At 32.5% G+C, this 24,710-nt stretch overlaps 1 long non-coding RNA gene across 3 annotated transcripts in view; it reads left to right on the plus strand.

The window, feature by feature from the left end:
• LOC126966902 (uncharacterized) overlaps window positions 1-24,710 on the plus strand; it is a 92,711-nt gene that overhangs the window by 41,507 nt on the left and 26,494 nt on the right. Inside the window, exon 3 of one of the 3 annotated variants that reach the window (XR_007729838.1) lies at window positions 4,560-4,909. The exons of the other annotated variants lie outside the window; for them this stretch is intronic. This is a non-coding gene — a long non-coding RNA (uncharacterized LOC126966902). The remainder of the gene's footprint in view (window positions 1-4,559; window positions 4,910-24,710) is intronic. 3 annotated transcript variants of the gene reach the window in all.

Consider the following 24,710-nt stretch of genomic DNA (forward strand, 5'->3'; position numbering starts at 1 on the left):
GAGTATGATCAACTAAGGAAGACCCGCTTGGCGTCGCATTAATGATGTTTTCCTTTCTTAATCGGCTAATCGACGAAGCAGCTTTTAATGGAAGCTTTTTTAGCTCATGTGAGGAGAAATCTAAAGGAACACACGTTTTTACCAGCTTTTAATCAGCTTCATCTGTATGTATGTTTGCTTGTAACTGACTCATTTGGGCGCAATAATGACAACTCTTGCCGCTGTAACTTCAAATATAATATATACCTAATAGCCAAAATACATGTTTGGATTTGGTACACCGAATAATAATTTTGTGCGATGAACAATGTGACGTACCATCGAATATGGTCCGCTATTAGACCGCGTCCGATGGTTGGCCGTACCAAATCCGATCAAGTGTTTAGGCTATTATGAGAACAACCAAGATGGCGACTTTCAAAATGGCCGCCAAGCGATGCTCCTGTCATTCTTTTGGTGCAGCATACCTACCTACATAGTTTTATATCTAAACGATTCATTTCGCGCTGTTTTCAAGTTTAATTATGTATTTAGTGATTATTAACGATTAAGTATTTCATTGTATCAAAAGATGTCCAGTAACATACTTACTTACTTGCTACGATAAGTCTCACCTAATTTACTTTTAATCTAATATAAGAGTATAATATTATCCCAAGATCAGTAAAACATAACAACACTGAAACAAACACATTATTATTACTTTATAATTAGGTATGAATTTGCTCTCACACGAAGTCTTTCAAAGCATTTTCATGTATCGCTAATTTAAATACGCCGTTGTCGCGCGTAACGAGACCGCTGCCGTTTTATTTACTGAAATTATTATTTTCCACCCTATTAAATTCAACCCTTATATTTCACAAGCTTTTGCAGCGTTTTAATATCAACTTGACGTATAGCTTTATATTGTTTTAGATGGAGTTTTTTTACAAGACTATAATTTAATTTTGTTAAAAGTACTTTCCTACGTACATGAATTTTCTTGGAACTATTTAGTATAATATTAGTATTTATGTCCAATCAAAGCGTTATAAGCTACGAGTTGCTATTATATAGCAAATAATATGAAATTTCATGGCTCTATGAGTACTATGGCTCTAGGTTAAGCAAAATTTTAACTAAAAAATTATCAAGCGAGAAAAAATCTATTTATGTAACAGTTGTGAGTAATTTTTATTTCTACTATTTTAAATATTAAACAATATTCCACTAATTGAAAAGGAACGGATAAACCATGTAAAAAGTAGAGATTTAAATTAAATTTTGTACTTACAACAGCCTTAATTAAAGCCCAAATGTCTTATAAAAGCTAACTAAAGTTGAACCGAACGCATTCATAAGGAAAAGTTTTGCGATTAAAATTCCTTTAACGAGAATCATCTACTGTAATAAATACAGGCCTCTTCTAATTTTCTTCGGGGAGATTTAAGCGGCATAAATTTTTTAAACTCAAAAGCAACTGTGAAAGAAGAGCTTGTACATTTTTACGACGCCGGAATCTCATTCTACCCTCGAGTGGCGACTTGTCTCTCTTTTAAATTAAATTTTCACTCCTAATTTGAAAGTATAATGTCATTTGAGTTGAATTTCGTTATTAAAACTTCTAAATCATTCTGAAGGTTCCTTTTGTATAAGTTGAGGGTTGGATTCGTGATTTTTTAATCAAAAAGATCGCTTCTAGTGATTTTTTACGAGCGCGCCACTTCAGTGGAATCAAAACGACATTAGCCACTCTTGTACATCCGATATTGCTTTTCTTTGACAACTGCTGCGATTTTATTGAAATATTTGAGTCCCTTCTTTCTTCTCTAAGTATACATTTTAAGTTATTGCTGAAATTAATTCATCGCACAGTGTAGGCTGAATAAAATTACTATAATTTTCTATTGAGTTTAACCTTCATTAAAATTTGTATACCTTATCATAATGAACATAGTATTTGCTTGTAGTATTGGATTCTAAATTTCAACAACGACTTAATAATGAGCTGATTTTTGTTACCACTCACGATTTGAAATACTACATCTACAATATCCTACAGTATTTTTAATGATGAAAAGATGCTAAGTAATCACCACCACCTACATTCCCCAAGATCACCACAGGAATCACAGAAGCGTTGCCGGTCTTTGTCGAAAAAAGTACCTACCCATATAGCTATAACTAAGAGTAGTAACACTACTACACTATAAACAGTAATGCCCTTCTTAAATTGTTTGTGATGATGTAATAGATAATACGGGCAATAGACGGTCTGCGGAGTCTTAGACTGAGATGTGAGAACTTTGCTAGGTGTAAGCTTAGCTTAATCTTTGATGTCGTTTCTATAGACTTGACAGCTGAAATTATGCTGAGCTCAAACTAAGACAGCCATATGCAAAAGTCAAGTTGTTTTTTTCTCACACTCAGCTAAGTTTTCTGTTAGTAAAGTCTGAGAAAGTCTAAGTAGGCTCTATAGAAGTTTTTCTGTTTTTATAGATCATTTTCCGATTGACTACCTACCAGGTACTGAACCATTAAAAATGGTATTAAAAGTCATCTGTTCAAACAAATCATAAAACACCGCACAGTTACAGTGTAAATATTATTCCCAAATGCCAACAATTTGTCTGGAGTCCTTGACACAGAGACATGGTGAGACGAGCTTTTATAGACCATAAACATTTTACTATCCCGACCTTGGGTAGGGTCTGCAATGAGGTCGTTGCACCCAACTTTATTGCTGTCACATTTTAACACTGTGACGAATCTGTGACGTCACGCGTTTTGTTTTATCAATGTTAGGGACATGCCGCTTTAGCTTTTTAAGATATTTAATAGTTATTCATCTATAATTTCATTATAAAGGGGTTATTTTTGTTAGTTTGTCCGGATGTAGGTGGTAATCTTTGTATGTAGGTCTTTGTATCTGGTACTGGACTGAATTTGAAAATTCTGTTAGCAATAGAAAGCCACATTTAAGTGAGTATCATCCCTACTAATATTATAAATGTGAACGTAAGTTTGTTTGTTACGCGTTTACTGAACTGATTTTGATGAAATTTGGTACACCGATAGACTAGAGCTTGGGAAAGGACATAGGCTACAATTAAGCCCAGAAAAAATTCAAGATTCCCGCGGGATTTGTGAAAAACTGAAATTAAATTGAGCTATAACTATACCAACAGTAGGTTTATTTTGCCATAGCAATCATCCTCAAAATAAGATTAATTTAATATGTTGGGTACGGGAGCGAAAACGGGAACCGGAACTGGAATGGAACCCTTTATCTACGCGGACGAAGTCGCGGGCATCCGCTAGTAAGCTATATATTTACCAGATTATTTTTTAATATAATTTGCAACAATTGATTAAATGTAATTCCCACCGCAAGGATAATAGCGCTCCGGTTCATTTAATAAAATTATTGAAAATCTGAACATCTCGTTATATATAGCCTTACTTGAAACATTTATTTTGACTTTATCTTTCAACGTTAGTTATTATTTTATTTATTTATCAACGTACAAATTATGTAAATAAATTTGCCGTAAATTATTTATTATTATAAATTTTATTCATTGCTTATAAAGGATATTGCAAGTGGTTTCAATTATCATTTTTAACATTCGGATAATGTGATGGTACCACGAAATAGTGAAGAAATCTCAGAATATAGAAAAAACTTATATATAACAAATAGTTTGTTCTGTATTCTGAGGAAGAAATGTAAAGTGGTAAATTTAATTCTATATACCTACCATTCAATTATACTCAAGAGTATAAAATTATATACAGTAGTACATGTACAGCCTTCTCTTAAAAGAAGAATTCAATTTACCTTACCTACCAGACGTTACTTTGCGGAAATCCATAATTATTCAAATGTTTTGAGTTTTCTTGAGTGTAAATTCCGCCAATATGTATCTTCAAACAATTCGACACGTGATTCACCTCTACACGAGGCATCCTCAGGAGATGTTGACTCGACAAACTCTGGCACGAACCTCGGTCTGTAAATATTGGCGGAATTAACACTAAAGAAAACTCAAAACATTTGGATAAGGACAATTTAGTAATCGTTATTAATATTGCAACATTGCAGACTAAATAAATGACCATACAACCTTAAGAAAGACAAAAATTAAGCTCTAAAAATATAACAATTACAATGTTTTACGATCAAACTTACCTGGCTTAGGGACAAAACAATAACTCAAAGTGTTTGAAAGAAACTTAAGAAATGTTTTTTTGTAATTTCCAATGAATTGCGTAAAACTAACGGCTTCTCTTGTAACAATGTGTTTCAATTGAAGGGTTATTTTCTTTTTGAAAACAATAAAAGGGTTTGGACATTGTCACCCTTTCTTTGTTCATTGTTCTAAATGATAATACATTGCACAAGGTGCCGTTTTGTGCAATACTGTTGTCCTGTTGTACAATTTGATATTGCTTTTACTAAGACTTCAATGTTTTGGGTGTTCTGGCAGCTCAAAATTTTATAATATCAGTTGAAGCTAGAGTTTCTGAGATATCACACACACAAGCAAAACATAATAGGCATATTTTTGTTTCAGTCAAAATTATATCAATTTTGTCACAGTACGTTTAGTACTAAACGAGGACAACAAGATTTCCAGATGAAATGGAGTTTGGTGGGAGTAAGAAGAGAATATGAACGGAAAAGAGATGGAGACTTAAAGTTCAGCTTAATATAATTGGGTATATTGGTACAAGTTGACAATACTGAAGAACAATTCAATGACAGAAGTAAATGATGAATTTATATATTATTTCTGAAGGAATACATTAACTCACTGAATCAACAAATTAGTAAGAATAGGTAACTCAATACATTGTCATGATAACTATAAATAACCAATATTGTATTGTCCAAGAGTGTTACTACCGCTCCAGCACCTAAAATGTAAGTATTTTTTTTATTTTATAAGATACGCGTACATAACACATAACATCTAAATTTAAAATCCAATCTCAAAGAGGCATCTCGAGTCCCGACATTCTTTTTTATCCGAATCTTATCCCAAACAGCATAAATCCAACCAACCCGTATAACTCTTTGCGACCATTAAAAAGATAAACAACTTAATGTAAGTATAATAATAAATAAGTCGACTTAGTTAGAGCCCCGTACGCGGCGCTCATAATTTTATTTATTCACAAAATCGTAAATATCTGTAGGTATAATTCCGAAGGCTTTTTGCGGGGATTAAGGGAGAGATGCGGGCCTGAGAAAATTATATTCGGTGATAACAGTTACCATACATCACCTGTAAGACGGTTAATGTGCCTTTTCGCAATCTCGAAGGCGGCGTGAGATGCTGTGTGCAAATTACTTTTTCAAAGTATTAACATGTAAATAGAGTTCGCGTGTTTCGAAGTTTGCGGTATTGTGTAACCTAGAGACACTATCTTGCGTTTTATATATCCTTAATATACTCCCAGTATTTGTTTTAAATGAAATGTCTATTGAAAAAAATTGTCTGGTCGAATTGTTGTAGTGGTTCTATATAATTATAATTATTGTTTATATTTATTTACCGGTTTTTGTTATTCTAATTTGAATGAAACTATCTAGTAATACTACTTTAACATCTAAATGCCCTTTTATCATGAAAAGGCAAAAGCTTCTTCCAACATTTTCCAGTTTCCTCTTTCCTTTTAACTTTCTTAACATATTTAATATCTTATACATATATTTTTCTATATATATTTTTCTTTCAAACGGCGTATGTGAGACTATTCAGCATTCAGCATTCCATTGGCCGTCTACCAGTTTTTATAACAAAGTGCCTATGATTGGAACCATAAGTACTAGGAGAACATGAGTTGTTCTTACGCTAGATTCTAAATTTAAAAACTACCAGCCAGTTATAACTGCCGTATTATCATTCACCCGTTCATAAAGTTTTCTGTTAATTAAACTACAATTAATACTGTTATTTAGGGACAACATGTTATTCTATATTAAATTGACGTTGTCATGTCATGCATAATTGAATATCGATGTGGGTCATAAAATTGACAAACTCTTCTCTAATCACCTTTATAATCAAGCGTGGATCGCATTTAAGTAAATGTTTGTATACCACCTATTATTTCTTCTTGTGGTTATGTCATCCTGGTAACATATATTTTTTATTTAAATATAAATAATTAAAAAAAACATTTAATATACCTATAAGAAATTGTAATTCTATATTTATACACCAATATTGCAGCAATTCATTCAAGTTCTTATCCGGTAAACACGCTGTCTCAGATTGCCATCGATGTTATTATGTATTTAATTTGTAACATGCTAACATAGTTTTTTAAGCCACTTCACGCGATGCTGGCTAGTTTTCTTTCTGCAGTGAAGCAGTAATGTATAAGCATTGCTGTGTTTCGGTGTGAAGGGCGCCGTAGCTAGTGAAAATTCTGGGCAAATGAGACTTGACATCTTATATCTCAAGCTGACTAGCGCAGTTGTGCTGCCGCTCAGTTTTTGGGGTTTTCAAGAATCCCTGCATTGTAATGGGCAGGGCGTATCAATTACCATCATCTGAACATCCTGCTCGTCTCGTCCCTTATTGTCATAAAAAAAACAGTAACAAAATATGAGTCTCTGTCGCCGTAATAAAAAAAATATTGTTATTATTAACTACATCACCATTTTAATTAGTTTAATTACTTGCATGCTAGTGTAAATATAACAAGAATAGGAATCGCGTAGCAGGTGATAACATTTGAACGTGCCTTAAGCCTGTATAATTATCATCCATTCCACTTATAAACTTTCATAATGGCCTATACGTCGACTTAACCTCTACTTTCGGGAGACTCCCCTCGGGTTGCCTCCCTTAATAGGAGTCTAAGAAAAACGGGTGCACAGCGCGGAATAGAAAATGCTCCTTTGGAAATAGCTTCGGCGGAAAGCCGACGATTTATTCGTGGTACGGTGTACGTTGGGAAAATGCTCGGGATTTTTAATGTGGCCATTGTTTCTATTTTAAGTGGCGCGTGCGAATGGAATACTCAAGTCGTGTTCGCGTTCCACTCTTTGTTTAATGTTACGCGTTTGCGTGCGCGATTGTCGTTATCACGTGTGTTTGTATCTGCGAAAATTATGTTTGAATTTTGTGCAAAATTTCATACATACATCGGAGTCATTATTTTTTATTTTGTTTTTAGAAGATACCTAGGTACGGTAGGTATACGTTTCGATTGTATAAAAAACAGACAGTCAGTGCCGAGAGAAGACTTTTTAGAGTTGTTCCCTTAAACGCCAGCACCTGAATTTCACCATCATCACTTCAAAATTAGAAATACATGTGTATTACCTTGATAGGTGACATTCTTCAACCGCGCGTTTTGCAAGAAATTTTCCATTTTGCCCATTTTCCTTTCTCTTTTAATAATTTATGATAAGACCAATGTACACTTACACCAACGCATGCAAATTAACATTAGAGGAATTTATTTATTAAAGTAATCAACACCGTACACTACAATTATTTTTACAATCTTAATCTAGGTTCTACATTAATCCACAAAAGATTGCCTAAATATTAAAAATAAATTATTATTACATATAATATTAACAGAATAGATTTAGGAAATAGTATGATTAACTTCAAAATAACTTTAGACTTAAAAACAATGAAATAAGCTGTGTACAGCAAATACCACCTCCACAGCATTAATTGGCGTGTTTAAAGTGACCCTGCAAAGGTCACGAAAGGTCAGGTTCAATAAATAATAATAAAAATGTAACTTTAAACTAGCTATAATTACACGTGTTTAATCCTGTAACAAACTGTAATAGGTGCGAAATTTTGTTTACTACTGAACTAGTCATCACATAATTTTGCACATATTTTGTCTAGAAACCCACGGAACGAAATATTCCTTTTCATAGAGCGATTAGAATATAACGAGGAAGAAATGAAACCAAAATCTATTGTGTTATATTAAATGATTAATGATAGTTATTGTTTAAATAAAATTTTTGACTTTCCAATGATACTTAAGTACAGCACAACTGGCGATTAGATAAATAAGCGGTTATAAACATAAACGTCTAATAGCCCATGCACATGAACGGATTTGGTACGGCCAAACCATCGGACGCGGTCTAGTAGCGCACTATATTCTATGGTATCTCGCATTATCCGTCGCAAAAAACTATTATTGTTCGACGGTCATGGAATACGACGAACCGGAACGGACGTACTGAGTACGACATCAGACCAATTGGTGCGAGGCGCCTACCGGACCGTCCGATGGTCTGGCCGTACCAAATCCGACCATGTGTTTAAGCTATAAGCGATTGCAATGGAAATACTGGCAAAGCACTGATCTGTTGATGACGTTAGTAGATGAGCATTGATAACTATAACGTTCAAATATAATATTCAAATATTAACTACAGTATTTTGAAATTGGTGTGAAGTAAAACATAATAAATTACCTACATTATATTACTTAAATTTTGTATTATCAGTTAGGTAGTATATTCTTAATTAAAGTTGAAAATTTAAATTTTAATGTTTAACATGACGCAATTTCATAAACTTAGCACAGCCAGATACTAAAATCAGGTTTATTAATTTATTAAAACGATTTTGCAAATCAAGAAAGAGAGAAGAAAAGAATATTTGTTTATTTATTCAACTTTCACTATACTCTTGACTTTTTGGGTATATTTTTTTCTACCACTACCATGTTCTAAATACATACTCAAAGTCTTTAATTTTTGTGGACAAATGTCTCAAAACGATTGGTTAAAACAACCATAAGGAGACAAAAAATAATACTATTATAGAACTAACCTAAATGAAAAAATTGAATGTAAATCAAAAAGACAAAAATAGATATTCCATTCGTTTGTTAAAACATCACTAGCGAAGCAATATTTTCAGCTGTCAAATTTAAAATTAAAAATTCCTAACTGCCAATTAACAACGGGTCTAATGCTTAATTGTCAAATAAAGAAATTCAAACTAACCATTACAAGTTTAAATAGAGTCATAAACACAATTAACGTCAAACAACTTAGACACAAGACGCCGGTGTATAAAAAGCCTGGTTTCCGAGCGTTTCGGACCTAAGATATCATTTTTCATCGCCGGAAGAAATAAAAATACCCAAAATAATAACATACCAGGCTTAGCAAAGCCACCGAAGGCAAAATATATTAGTAGGCAAGTAACACGTCGTTTCGATGCTATAATGAACATGGCTCCCTCTGCCGGCGGCCATTAATCAACCCCACCCCCCTCCCCGCACGTCTCATCCTTCTTCGAACAAAGCTCCCCTCAAAAAACTCCCCCTTCACCCCTCATCCCTTTTGTATGTTCAATTCATCACTAAACCCCGCCCTTGACAAGTCTATACGAAAGCGATCCAAAAGTCCCGAGCTTCGATGGCTGATTCGAAAATGTTGGGCCCGAAGTCGTGTTCTCCGGAGAATTATAACTTTGGTAGATTTCTAGACCCGAGTGTATTTTCTTGTAATATCAAATACAAGTTACGACGGCCATTACGTGAAATGTATTTCTACTCGCTTTTACCTTTTTAATCTTTCTTTAGACATTTTCAATGTTTATTAATTAAATACTTAGGTACTTAATTCGTTGATACAGATATTTATTTAATAATAAAATCGTTATAAGCATGCAGTGTCTACATAAAAAAACAATTCATAGATTATAGAATTTTAAGTTAGAACTTAAAATGCTATAATCATATATAACATACAGACAAAAAGACAAAAATCTTTAAAACTATTTTTTGCTCTCGGTTACAAAGTAGCGATTCTTGTCTTTTTGTCTGTGTGTTTGTGTTAGCTAGTATCAGAAGCGAGTAAAACGATTTATAAGATGGTTGCACTAAGACATAATGGCAAGGGTTTGTGTTTATTTTATTGGATTTTATTATAAAGTTATGTTTATTAATTTAAATACTAGGCCGAAATGTGATCGGACAAAAACGCGGGCGCACGCTGAATTGTATCATAATTATTGATAAAACTTCTAATGATCAACCTCTCCTCCTTGAATTTTTAATTTTCGAAGTTATTCAATTTCATACCTCCTCACAAGTTTAATATAACAAGGATGTATTTTAGGTAATTAAAAAAGAAAACAAAAAAATATTTGCTCTATATTCTAAATATATACATTTATAGGATTTTTTGATTTAATTTTGATTTTTAATTTAGTGCCGCTCAGGATTCTTGAAAAACCCAAAAACTCTTAACGGCACTACAATAAATGCACTTGTTAACTTGATACATAAGATGTTAAGTCACATTTGCCCAGTAATTTCACTAGCCACAGCGCCCTTCAGACCGAAACACAGTAATGCTTATTACTACTACTTCAAAGCAGAAATAGGCGCCGTTGTGGTACCCACAATCTAGCCGGCATCCTGTGCAAAGGAGCCACCCACAAGTGAAAACCTACTCTTAAAATAAAAAATAATAATATGTTTCTATGATAATAACATGATAAACGTTATCTCCATATTATCAGACTATAACTGCAGATAATAAAGGATATTATAGTATGTGTATTTAGCAAACTGTAACCAAACACAGAAACCATTGCCGTTTAATTGCTTGGCACATTAAACGCATATAAATTGCTATTTATCGCCTACCATTGAGCGTTAGCCGTACAATACTATACTAAATATATATATATATATTCATTCTGAATTCATATTTCTGTTTGATATTGAATAATTCATTTGTGAATAACGTAGTCAAGAATTTACTTATGAATATTGTATAAGTTTGGCTGTTAAAACTCTTTTTCTACATACATATTTGTTGAAACGAACCTATAGTTTTTTAGGGTTAGGGTTCCGTAGCCAAATGCTAAAAATCGGAACCCTTATAGATTCGTCATGTCTGTCTGTCTGTCCGTGTATATCACAGCCACTTTTTTCCAAAACTGTAAGAATAATAGATGTATTCAGTGAACTGCATTAACATTTTCACAACAAAAAACAACAAATTTTGGAGGTTATAGGGATACTTAGAACTGAAACTCAATTTTTTTTTTCATCAAACCCATACATACATACGTGTGGGGTCCATATATCCCATCAATATACTTGCTTGAAACCGTTTTACATGATAATAAACCGATGAGCCTGATATAGCCTAGTGGTTAGTAACCCTGCTCAACTCAGTAAGAGTTAGAGATCCCGTGTTCGAGTACCGGTAGGTGCAAACATTTATATGATGAACATGAATGCTTTTTGCCTATTTTGGGTCATGGACTATACTTATGGACATAATTTATGTATGTTTACGTAAGTATATCGTATTAAATATATCATTGTCTTGTACCCATAGTACAGGCTATGCCTAGTTTGGGGCAAGATAATTTGTTTTATTTGGGGTAGTTTCCCAGTCATTTTAACAAAATTTACACTATAAATACATAAATAAATGCTTATTACAAGTTTCTACATGTATGAAACATTGAGGTATAAATTACACACACACACACACATACTCACGCCTTGTTCCCGTCGGGGTAGGCAGAGACAATAGAATGCCATTTGCTTCTATCCTTACAAACCTCACGCGCTTCCTCTACATAAATTAATAAATGGTATAAATTAATAAAAAAAATAAAGTTAAATATAACTCCACTGAACTCAAATTTATAGCAGGGTTAAAATAGCAGCTACAATGTACAATAACATGGTGCAAGTAGTTTATTTGCAATAAAGAAAGTGGAATCCCGGGCCCGCTCCAATTACCGGGATATACGGGGCAATCCCGGTGACGTGTTGCTTAGTCCCGGCTTTCGCAATTATACACATTGCGAATACTGCCATTGCCACAACTCTGAATTGAAAATTCAATAAAGTATCATAGTTTTTTTAAAACCCTTCAGTTTTTAAGTTATATAATTATTCTTAATCCTTCTTAATCTAATCCTTAATCTAAGTTGTCCTACTCAAATACAACAATTTTTTACTATTAAATGATTTGAGTTTTCTTTTTTGTTAATTCCGCCAATATTTGTCTTTAAACAATTCGACACGTGTTTCGCCTCTACACGAGGCATCCTCAGGACGTGTTATCTCGCCAAAATCTGGCACGAGATAAACTGTCTCGTGCCAGATTACAAATATTGGCGGAATTAACACTAAAGAAAACTCAAATTATTTAATAATTATGGATTTCGGCAAAGTAACCATACACCAATAATTTTTTTACTAGTTTTAAAACGCTTAATCTGAATTTGAAAATGTTAACATCTTGAATTTTATAGTACATAAGTAGGTGAACATAACTGCTAAAATCTCATGATTTGGATTTAAGGTTGTTGTTTTATCATAATGCAATAAGTAATAAGAAATGATTTAAAGGAATTACTTAAAATGTATGTACTCCACAATTTTATTAAAGAAGTGGCCATTAATTTTAGTTTGATTTAAGCTGTTTTTTTTTGTTTGGCTAGGTAGGTACTCAACGTTTAGCATACTTACAGCGCCATCTCTATTTCAGGTGCGATGTAGCTATTGTTTGCATTAATAATTTGAATGTTTTAGTTTTACGTGTATTTCTAATATACTTGGTTTGATTTTATAGACTTATTACAGTTATTTTTTATATATGTGTATTAAACTTTCAATTCAATCTCTACCTTTAAATTTTACTTAGGACTTTCAATGTTTTGACATAAGGAAAGGCATTTAGTTATAATTAATAAACTTTTTGCAAAATTTTCTGTCATCAAATTTATAGTAGGGGAGCGGGGGGCTAGTTGTAACAGGGGTAAGTAGTAACAAGCATTTTTTACCTAGATAATAGAAGAATATTCGTTTGATTTTCAACCGAACCCACTACGTAATACCCATTCTATAATATAAGCGAGAACAATATCACGCTGGACGGCGCAGGTCGCGGTGTTGTGCTGGCGTTCCGATTAAGCCAGGTAATGGACTTTTTTTTGTTTATACAAAATTGATTATCGTACGCAAATGGTTTAGCAGTTGTTGATTTATACAAATACATTTAGCACTTGTTAAGTTTGAATATACCTAATGGAATTTCACACCAAGTTAGCGACTTTTTTTTAATAGAGATTATTTCCAAAAACTTCGCAGTGGGGTTAGTTGTAACACTTTTACGGAGAAGTTGTAACATGTAACTTATAAGTTATTTATGAGTATAAATACTGCAAGCTAACATTATTGCCTCTAGCTTGACAACAAATATTCCTAATATAGATTCATTCGATAAGTAATCTTTAGATATAAGTCATGTCAGTGAAATCATAAGTTCCATGGAAAATTGAAACACAGTAACTTAGATTTAACAAGAATTGAGGATACTTTATTAACAACAGCTTTACCTGGAAGTCAACCTGACTTTTTGCCGACTCCTGGACCTTCTGGTATTCAAAAGCACAATAATTTCTCTCCATCTAAAAGAAGAACTTATTCGAAAGCTCACGAAATTGACTAACCACCCTCAACGTAAAAGAAAGTGATGTGTCCTCACAGACACGCCAGAGAAGAATGAGTTACAAAGACAACACGAAGAAAATTGAAATAAGACAAATAAAACACGGTAGACTAAGAAAGGCAAAAGAACGATGACAAAAGATAAGATTAACTAAGGTAAGAGACAAGGGATAAAAAAAGTAAAAAAGAAAGTTTTAAATTCTCATACGGATTCTGAACCCGAGGAAAATGGTTTTGTTTAGCTCGTGGGGAAACTTATGAATTCAAACGAAGAGTGGATACAATGCATCATGTGCAAGATATGGGCACATGTATTGTATGTATGATTACTGAAGATTTTGTTATAATAAATGGCTTTGATCCTACAGTTCGTTTATAGTTTAAGAAAGAACATGTATTTGTTAATACTTTTCTATCAGATTAAGATTAAGAGTAAAACTTAAAAGTTTGCTATAACGTACCAAAGGTTTATAATTCTAAAAATTAATCACAAGTCTGATTACTGAAGTAATTAAGCCTCAAATGCCTTAATAGTTTTAGTAAAGAATGCACATGTTATTTGTTTGCTTTTGTATATTTTCTGTTATTTTTAAAATTTAACTTAAAAGTTTAAACCTGTTTTAGCGTTTGTAAAGTTTATTATGCAAAATATGCCAAATAAATCTTCATAAAATATAAAACTGGCTTCTAATTCCTAATGTTACAATTTGCCCCAAGCCTGTTACAACTAGCCCCAGTCACGGGGTAAGTTGTAACACTCGTCAGTTTTTTTTCAAAGCCGTTTCTACAAAATATCGTTACAGGTTAGATAACAAGATTATTGGGAATCAATAGTTGAATAGTTGGTAATTGGAATAGTACTGCTAGATTTCATAAATAACAAACAAGTAAGCTTTCATAGCCAAGAAGCGTAAAATTGTTACAACTAGCCCCCCGCTCCCCTATGGTAGATGAATATTATGTAATCCTAGGTGTCTTATGGCAACAAAACGATACCACATCTTCATCGATACTAGTACGCACATAGTTGTTAAGCACTTAGCTGGTACTCAATCTGCATAGTCAAATAAGTAGTTTTTCTTTTTTCCCTGTCTTATTTCAATTAATAAGTTAGGTTTATAATTTGTACTTTAATTTATATTAATTGTAGCCATAGTATTAGTTTTATTTTTTTAAAGTAATTAGGGAGTATTTTTTTGTAATTTTTATGTTCACCATAATTGAATACTTTAGAACAACAAATTGTAACATAAGATTTAAAAAATAGTACCTATTGTATATGAAGTGGTGTACTTAAGTACATAAATAAATAAACACATCAATACATCTATTATGTTACAAGTTGTTTTAGATGCTTATCAACAACCACAGCCACCAATACATTTCTTTTATTTCCACTAGTTTTAGTCGTGTCAGGAGACCATTATCTCGATAGAGGATATCCGTCCAAGCGTATCGCAGACAACACATTTTCTTGAACCCGACGATAGACAAGAAACAGATCTCCAGGGAACCACACTAGTTTTATCCGGAATATCTTATTACCATTTTGTTATTGCAATTCTAAGTTCAGTCCTAGTACGAAATATAGTTATTATAAGACGTATCTGTGGAATAAACAAGAAAAAGCATATATTTTGTTACACAAATAAAATTTGAAAACAAAATTTATGAACGATGTGGGACTCGAACCCGCCACCTCTCACGTTCCGTGCCGCCGTGCCGCCAATTTTATTTGTGTAATGTATCTCAGAAGAGATCACTTTAAAACATAACAAATTGTTTATATATTGTTAGTTATAAAATTTTATAAGTTAAACTTGAGAACAATAAGAAAATATTTTTAAATAATAAAAATTTACAAACAAATTTCATTTAACTAACATTTGAATTCCCATTGTCACTAGTTTAAAGCTTCCCAATATCACCATTTCCTGATATCCATGATAGCTATGATTATTTAATTAATTTTGTTTGATTCTATTCATAGAGTGACTATATAATATCTCTGTAATACTTTTTTATTGTGAAAAATAAAGAAAAAATATAGAAGCGTAACGACGAACAAAGCGTGGGAGGGCAGCAAAAGACTCTGTACAGACATATATATATTAACAATTTTTTTTTGAACTTGTGATAACCCTCACATAGAAGTCCTAGAGGATTACACAAATTAGGTCGTGGGATCGAGTCCCGCATCGTTCATAAATTATGTTTTTAAATTTAATTTGTGTAATTAATCCCAGAAGTGAGGGTTATCACTTTAACAAATGCTTTTAATTTGAAAGAATGACAGCTCAAGTCAATTTCCTAATATGCAAATATTGGGGTTGAGCAAGTTATCAACCATAAAGTAGATCCTGTAGATGAAGCCACAACCTGAGGGTTGAACAAGATTTATCAACGATACGTCACTCGAACGTTTGGCTAAGTGGAAAGAGCGCTCGCACGGAACGCGAGAGGTCACGTGTTCGAGTCTCGCATCGAACATAAATTATTTTTTTTTCAAATTTAATTTGTGTGATGTACATATTATAAAAGATCTCGAGCAAGTCCAGCTGAGACAGTAATAGGGCAAAGGATTAAAACATTTAAATCAAACAAACGGCAATTTTACAAGTGGGGATAGCCCCTCTCAGCGACCCTTGCCTTATTTATTCATCCGACTCGGAAAAAAGTTGTTTTGTTTACTCCCCTCGCGTAGGGCAAGTAACATTGTCTCAGCAACTTTACCGATTTATCGCAACCCAAGAAGATACCGTACTTGTTTTGATAGTGTAAATCTGAGACGCTATATAATTTACTTCGTGATTTGTCTGCGCTGTTGCAAAGGCTAGGGTTTCTCAGGTCTATTGGAGTCAAGATCATAGATTATAAATTCGTAACTAAAGCATATTTATGGAGCTTTCGGTGTTTATGTTTGTCATTAACTATTCACAAATGAAAAATGTAACAATAAAAGCCTTTATTTGAGCCCTGTGCTTCCCCGGGGCATAAAAAGAACTATCCCAGGCCCTAGGGTGTCGTAAGAGGCGACTAGATTATGGGTACCACAACGGCGCCTATTTCTGCCGTGAAGCAGTAATGTGTAAACATTATTGTGTTTCGGTCTGAAATTACCGGGCAAATGAGACTTCACATCTTATGTCTCAAGGTGAAGAGCGCTATTGTAGTGCCGCTCAGAATTTTTGAGTTTTTCAATCTGAATCCTGAGCGGCACTGCATTGTGATAGGCAGGACTTTTGAATTACCATCAGCTGAACGTCCTGCTCGTCTCGTCCTTATTTTCATAAAAAAAAACAGGTTATTTAAAATGAAATTGATTTTTTATCATAACGTTATAGTATTTCAGTAATGTTCACTCAATTAATGAAATAGGGGAGGGATCGATCCAAAACTAATGTTAAGATAAGAGAATTGATATTTAAAGTATAAATTTAAAAACACATACTGCAATTCTTCTCTTAAACATTTTAACAACAATCTATTTAGAATAACTCTGCGACATCGAGATAACTTTAAGTATATGAAAGTCTCTCTTATAACGACGAGATAAAATAAAAGTTTACAATCATAATTACAAAAACACACGAAGGATCATATACCTACTATTGTACTACCTACTTTTTTATTTAAACTTTTTGTTTTGTAAGGTATTTTTTTTAACTAGCGTGGTGCCCATTTTGGAATTTACTATCTAAGGTTTGTTGTTTGTTGAGGGGCAATAGTATTGCACATTCTGGTTTATTTTTTAAATTTCAACTGTCTGTCTATTGTGGTTTATGAGAAATAGTCTGCTGACAGAGAGATGGACAGTAGACGATGTCTTAGTAACAGGGTTACCATGTTTAATCTTTTTTTATGGAGTGTAATTTATAGTATATTAGCTGAACCAGAAAATGTTGTACTGCCATATAAAGAAAAAAAAATCAATGCCTAATTAAAATTTTTAGAGTTAAGTTAATCAATAATTAATATTTTATTTAAAAATAGATTTCAACCGATTCTCAGACCTACCAAATATATCGTAGTACAATAATTATTATATTCAATTGCCATCTTGCAATCCTATTGCGGATTTATGGATGGAACAGAATAATATAAAATCGCGATACAAAATAGGTGTTGATTTTAGACGGGCGAAAATTTGAAGTTGTATGTATTTTTGATGCTAAACCATAATAAAATAAACATGAAAACATTGTCAAAACAACTAAAAAATATATTTAGAGTGGGTGACCCCCACAGAACAGAACTTTTACAGATCCGTGGTGACCCCTGTCATTTGGGGTATGAAAAATAGATGTTGGCCGATTCTCAGACCTACCCGATATGTGCACAAATTTTCATACAAATCGCTTAAGCCGTTTCAATGGAGTTTGGTAACTACACCGGGTCACGACAATTTTATATATAAGATGTGTCTAAAAATAGGATAAATTGTTGTAAAGAAAGAATAGTTAATAATGCACTACAACCGCTCTAGCGCACTAATGCGCTCTAAGATCGATATTAAGTACTATAGTGTAGTACATTCTAATAAAATTTAATATTTTTATTATCAAAATTCATTATTTATTCCTTAGTAAATGCATTTAAGTATGTGTCTCCTGTAAGCACGTTGCCAATAATCTAACCCACGCGTTGGATCATTGATAGGACCTTGTCATATTAGCGGCTACGTAACGTTAGCACTCAGAACGCATTAGTCAATAATATGCAAAAGGTACTTTTAATTGAGGGTCTGTATCTATTTTAACGCACTGATTACCCACTGTTATTTTAAAACTATCAATAAGACATATTTGTGAACAAAAAAGTAAAAAATGGGACAATCTGAAATGTTAACATCAAGAAAATAGCGAGTCATTGATAAATTTCGTAAGCGTATAAATGAAGGGACATTGATACACTTAATTCCACGTCGTCGGTAGGATTACTCCATTTATATAATTACTATTAAGTATTTTGTTCCTAATTTAAGGGAGGGTTTTAACTCAGTTATTATCCAGAAAATAAACGACCGCATATGCCTATACGATATCTTAACTATTGTATAATAATATTTAATTATTTTTATCTTAATGAAAACCAAGTAGCATGCTATTCACGTGGAATAATGGCAGACTAGCGTTAGTTATTAATATATACGGAATGTAAAAAAAAAACAAATTTGTTTAGTTTTTATCGTCAGCCCTATTTTTTAATTAAAGTTATTTACAAATTTCTAGATTTACCCATTCAGTATATTTATACGTACTTAGTGGAAACCCAGATAGCCTAAATCTCTGGATTTAGCTAGAACTGCAGTAATAGAACGCCACCCCAGCTTAGACGGTGCAGAGATGTACCTACCTACCTAGTAGAAATGAAACTTTGCGTGTCATTCCTTCTCAAACTTTGTAACGACTCTTCGACTCAACTCGAAAATTTTTGAAAAATGAACCTCTATGTACAAATCTAGTTCTGTAAAGATTACTATAATTTAAATAATTCAGTTAGCTTCATTTAAGTCCAACCTCAATATAAGTACTTACTTATACGACAACTATCGTTGTTTATCAGAAGTATATATTAAATAAAACTTACTATTGATATTCAAAAAAATATGAGGTAGTATCAAAATGTATATGTAAAAGTAGGCATACTTAGTGAATTAGGGTTTTATTTACGATCTATATTAAAAATGAACCATTGAACAAACTTTCCTGTTCTAAATTTAATATCTAGGCATTAGTTAGTCTTCTGCACGTCAAATGAATAAATATTTAAAATAATAAAATAGGAAAAAATAAAATATAGGTAATTATATCAACAAGTACCTACTAAAGTATCATTAAATTGTAAATAAATATATAAATTGTATGGTTCTAAATGTAAAAACACAGATTATATATATACACAATTATATACTAAATAAATAGACCTATATTATTTAAAAAAAAAGTAAATTTTATGTTACATGGATGAATACCTGCATATTTTATAGCTGACAACACTATTATATTATGTAAATAATTTCGGATCTCGTATAAAGCATAATGCCCTGATGTATAAAGTAAATAATTTGATTATATATTTTATTAATTTAAAATTAAATGTTATAATTTCATCTTACAAAAGAAGATACAAAAGTTGAGTAAAAAACATTAACTAACCTCTTCTATATGCTGGATTTTTTGAGATATTATACAAATGAACACTTTCCTCCCAAATAAACATATCATGAAATCTAAACTTTTCAAATATATCTTCTAATCGACGTTGAATAGTTTATGAGTCTTATATAATTTTGTCCTTAAGAGTAGAAAGTTTGAGCATCAGTGGTCGTATTCCACCCCGACGTTACCCTTTTTAAGGGGATTTCTTTATGTTGTGAGAGCTCATTCTGAGCGTCCATCAAGACGATTCCAAGCATCGTTACGGTCGAAGCAAATGTACCGAAATCATCGCTTCACTGCTGCGCAGCTTTCCTTGCTAACATATTGTATGAAAATACCTTATAAATATTTGTTTTAGTGCATTATTTTATGCTGAATCGTGGTGTTTTGAAAACAGTAGAGCTGTAAACGTTTGAGATGTTTTGAATTGAAATACAGTACAAAAATTTAAATCATATCGGATTATTATCTGTTTTCATCAAATATGTATTAGATTGAATGCTTGTTTATATTTGACTAGCTGATGCCCGCAAATTTGTTCGCGTAGATAAAGGGTTTTTAAAAATAATAAGCAAGTTTGGAATTGTTGATTATCTCAATATGTCCTATTCCAGTTCCGCTTCCCGTTTTCGGTCAAGTTCCCAACATATTATTTAAATCTTATTTTGAGGATGATTGCTCTGGCAAACTAAGCCTACCTACTATTGGTATAGTTATATAGATCGACGTGAATTTCAGTTTCTCACAAATCCCGCGGGTACCACTGATTATTCTGGGATAAAATGTAGCCTGGATAAAAATGTCCTTCCCCAAGCTCCAGTCAATCGGTGTACCAAATTTCATCAAAATCGGTTCAGTAGCTCAGTAAAAGCATAACAAACAAACTTTCAGTCACATTTATAATATTAGTAGGGATGTTTATTGTGTTGATGCGGACAGTTTTATTGTAAGTTTTATATGGAATCGCGTATATAGGTAGGGTTGCTATATTATATCAATGATTTTGATCAGATAATTGTGTTTTGTACCCAATCATGTTGGAAACAATGACTTGAACTTTACCTACCTATAATGTTGACAAGGCGTACAGTGACACATGACGAATTCTGTATCGAAGGCATGAAGTAGTTCTGTAGTTTTACTACGTGGAATAAAGTTTATAGAAATGGAAAAGTTTAAGTAAGCTTATATATAGAGGAGTCCCATATCTGGAAATATAGGGTAATGAAATATTTCAAATTATACATCAATATCCGGACAACCGAGCCTTGCTTGGATTTTTAAGAATGTACAAACTTGAATTAAAAAAAAAAACTAATAGGACATCTGGATTCGGACCGGGTCTTCTGCTTTCCGGATCACCCAATGTCCCATCTGAGCTACTATAGTCTTGTATATAGTGTCGAAATTTACCTTTGTATTCTAAAGTTGTTGTAGCTGTTTCTCATTAAAACGGATAAAACTACATTTTTTTAAATTGAAACCTAGCTAGATCGATTTATCGCCCCCGAAACCCCCTATATACTAAATTTTATGAAAATCGTTGGAGCCGATTCCGAGATTCCAATTATATATATATCTATATACAAGAATTGCTCATTTAAAGATATAAGATATGGCGCATTTGGCAAAAAATGATGACAGTAGAGTTTCTTACGATGCGCGCGCACAAAAACTGATTTGAAATGACGTGAAGTCTGTCGGTAGTGTGAAGTGTTTCAAGTGTACTGTGATAACATTCTTATGCTGCGGTCACATTGTTACATTAAGGCAAACATTTGCAGTGGCGCGACAAGTGTTTATTATAAATTTGTCATAACATTTACCCCCTTATTCATAATGGTCCGCTAACTTTAAACAGCCGCTAAGGAGTGTTTTTTCTCATTCTGACATAGGTCAATAGACGAAGACAGAGTGAGAATTAGCAATGCTTGCTAGCAGACTACCAGACTACTGACCAAATGGACGCAATGGTCTTTAATTATTTTTTTTTATAATTGAAACTAAGATAAAAATGATGAAGTTCACTGAAAATTAAATTATATTCAAAAACAGAAATACTTCGAAAATTACCTTTTCTTCTGCCCCTATCTCAGAAAACAAAAATTTGTATAGAGCTGCTATGGCAAAAATAAGGTGTGGTGTCACATTTTATTATGGCTACTCTTTGTTTAATCAGATATTTGTTATCTGATCGATTTATTTACATTTTAATCATTTTATTTGTAATTAAATGTAGTTTTTAAAAATGAATAAAAAATCTATAATGTGAATACGCAATTGCTTAGGTTAGAAGTATTTTTTTTTATTAATTTATCGTAAATACATTGAGATACAAGTATCAAAGATATCTAAATAAAATATTGAATGTAAGCGTGGGCTGCGGACATCGTGTGGTGCGATATTTAGTTTTAATAAAGCCTGCGGTAGAACCTCGGTACTGCAGCCGTCGCTGATATTACAGTTGGAACACCCACTAATGTCCTCATTCATATAGCGCTCAACTATTATTGTAAGATAACGGTTGACAATATTCGTCTTATTGAATTTACACGCACTTTCACATCTAGTACAGTTTTGGATTAAACTAATATGTGTATACCTTTTGTAAAACCTAAGCGCTAACTTTTGACATTTGATTAAAGAGATTCTCTTAATATATAATATCCGGACAACCGAGCCTTGCTCGGATTTTTTCTTAAAATGTATGTAATGTACAAACTTGAATTTAAAAAAAAAACTAATAGGACATCTGGATTCGGACCGGGTCTTCTGCTTTCCGGATCACCCAATGTCCCATCTGAGCTATAATAGTCTTGTATATAGTGTCGAAATTTACCTTTGTATTCTAAAGTTATTGTAGCTGTTTCTCATTAAAACGGATAAAACTAATTTTTTTTTAAATTGAAACCTAGCTAGATAGATTTATCGCCCCCGAAACCCCCTATATACTAAATTTTATGAAAATCGTTTGAGCCGATTCCGAGATTCCAATTATATATATATACAAGAATTGCTCATTTAAAGATAGAAGATAAATTTAAGAGTCTAGATTTTTTGAAGTTACTCTATAGAGGAAATATATCAGAATGAATTTTTACGATGCGCAAACACTGTCAAGCAAATTCGACACCCTGACATTAGCTGATCAACTAAACCATTTTGTAGTATCATACTTCAACTACCAAGCTTCTTGTAACTCAAATGTCTACTGAACCACAAACAATGGAAGATAATTAAATATATTTAATATATAAGTAATTACACGTCATTTAAATAAATTATGCGATAAAATAATATTTTCATTGGTTGTACCTATTTAATAATAAAGAAGGCTTTATAACAATATTGTTTTTTCTACAAACGAAAAATTGCAGGAGAAATATTTTTTTGGGGATTTTTGTTTTATTACGCCAAAGAAGAATAACTTCTTGTGTGCGTACACAAGTACATGCATTTTTTATGATTTCATGATATGTATTAATATTAATTTATATTATTCCCAAAATTCTGAATTAATTCTACATTGATGTACGTTAGTTGAAACTCGTTACGTGTTATTATTGTTTTTCTTCATTAAGTTGGCATATTATGTCCGTGTCCTGTTATTGTTAGTTACATTAACTCAACTTCAAAAATACAAATTTTTTTATGACTGTTATTTGTTATTTTGAAAGAAAAAAAGTAACAATTTTACAACTGTATATCAATGTTTGCACGGCTCTCATGACAGTAACTTTTCTGTCTATTTGCTAGTTTATTTTAGCTAAATCTCCTAAACGGCTGGACTTATTTCAATGGGACTTACGATTGCAGATAGCTCATAGAATAATAAAGAAATACAAATTATAAATATACTAGGCGTTCCTGCCCGCTTCGTTGGGCGAATTTTAAAAGGAAATTAATTAAATTTTATTCATAATATTACATAAATACAATAAAAAAATAAGTAGCTATAAACCGTCTAGGATAAATTTCACATCGAATGGTGGTTGTTCTATGTCAATACGATCAGTGGTTTAGGCATTAAAGAGCCTCAAACAAAGACCATTTTCAGTATAAATATGTAGATATTAAATATCCATGAAATTGAAACAAATGCCGATAATAAGTAAAATTGACACGTAAACAAAATGTTCGCAAACAAGTAATTAATAATTTTAGGAAACAATTTATATTAATACTTAAATTTATTAGTAATAGTTAATTAAAGCACATTTTGTCGGAGCAAGAATGAAGTCGAACCCTCCACAGAAGATATAAACTGCCCGATATACTGCGGACCTGTGGTCATTATAACCACGATTAGATTCCCGAAAATTGTATCACAATTAAGATCTGTGGCTTTCTATTAAGTTAATACAAAGACCATTAATCCTTTTGGAATAAAGCTCTAAGAGATTATTTTATTATAACACCTTATCACAATTCTATTTTAGGGGTTACAACAATTTCTTTTGCATTCGTGATCGCAGCTGATTTTATAGGATTCTTTATTTTTCGTTTACATAATATATTTTTAGTTTATTTTCTTTAACTCAAATTATTTAACGCAGATGTCAATCACAATTTTTGTTTATTTTAATTCTGTAGGTCTGGCGTTCCTTTACAGCTCGGTTTTCAAAGAACTTTCTTCCGTACAATGAAATTATCGAATGAGCTTCCATATGCGGTGTTTTTTGCGTTTACACTTTTCTAAAAGGTTGGCAACGCTCCTGTGATTCCTCTGGTGTGCCAAGATAATTTAGGCGGGGGTGATCACTTAGCACCAGGCTACCCGTCGTATGTCCACTTATTCCATAAAAAAGACGTTAAAATAAAAGATTCAGCTGACAAAGATTGCTCACAGTAGTAGGTATAGAAGCTTTCTTTGACCTCATGAAATTTCTATGACTAGTATATGATTGCCTTACAACAATAACTTATTTATTTACAACATTATATTAGCTTCTTAAAAGACTGTCAAAAAAGTTGTAGGTCATAGGAAGTGAATCAAGATGGATAATGTCAGCACAATCACTTTAGAATTGTTATCCAGCTGACTCGAAATTCTAGTGCAAAATTTGACCC

Source organism: Leptidea sinapis, chromosome 11 (genome assembly GCF_905404315.1).
Source record: "Leptidea sinapis chromosome 11, ilLepSina1.1, whole genome shotgun sequence".
Taxonomy (NCBI): Eukaryota; Metazoa; Arthropoda; class Insecta; order Lepidoptera; family Pieridae; genus Leptidea; species Leptidea sinapis.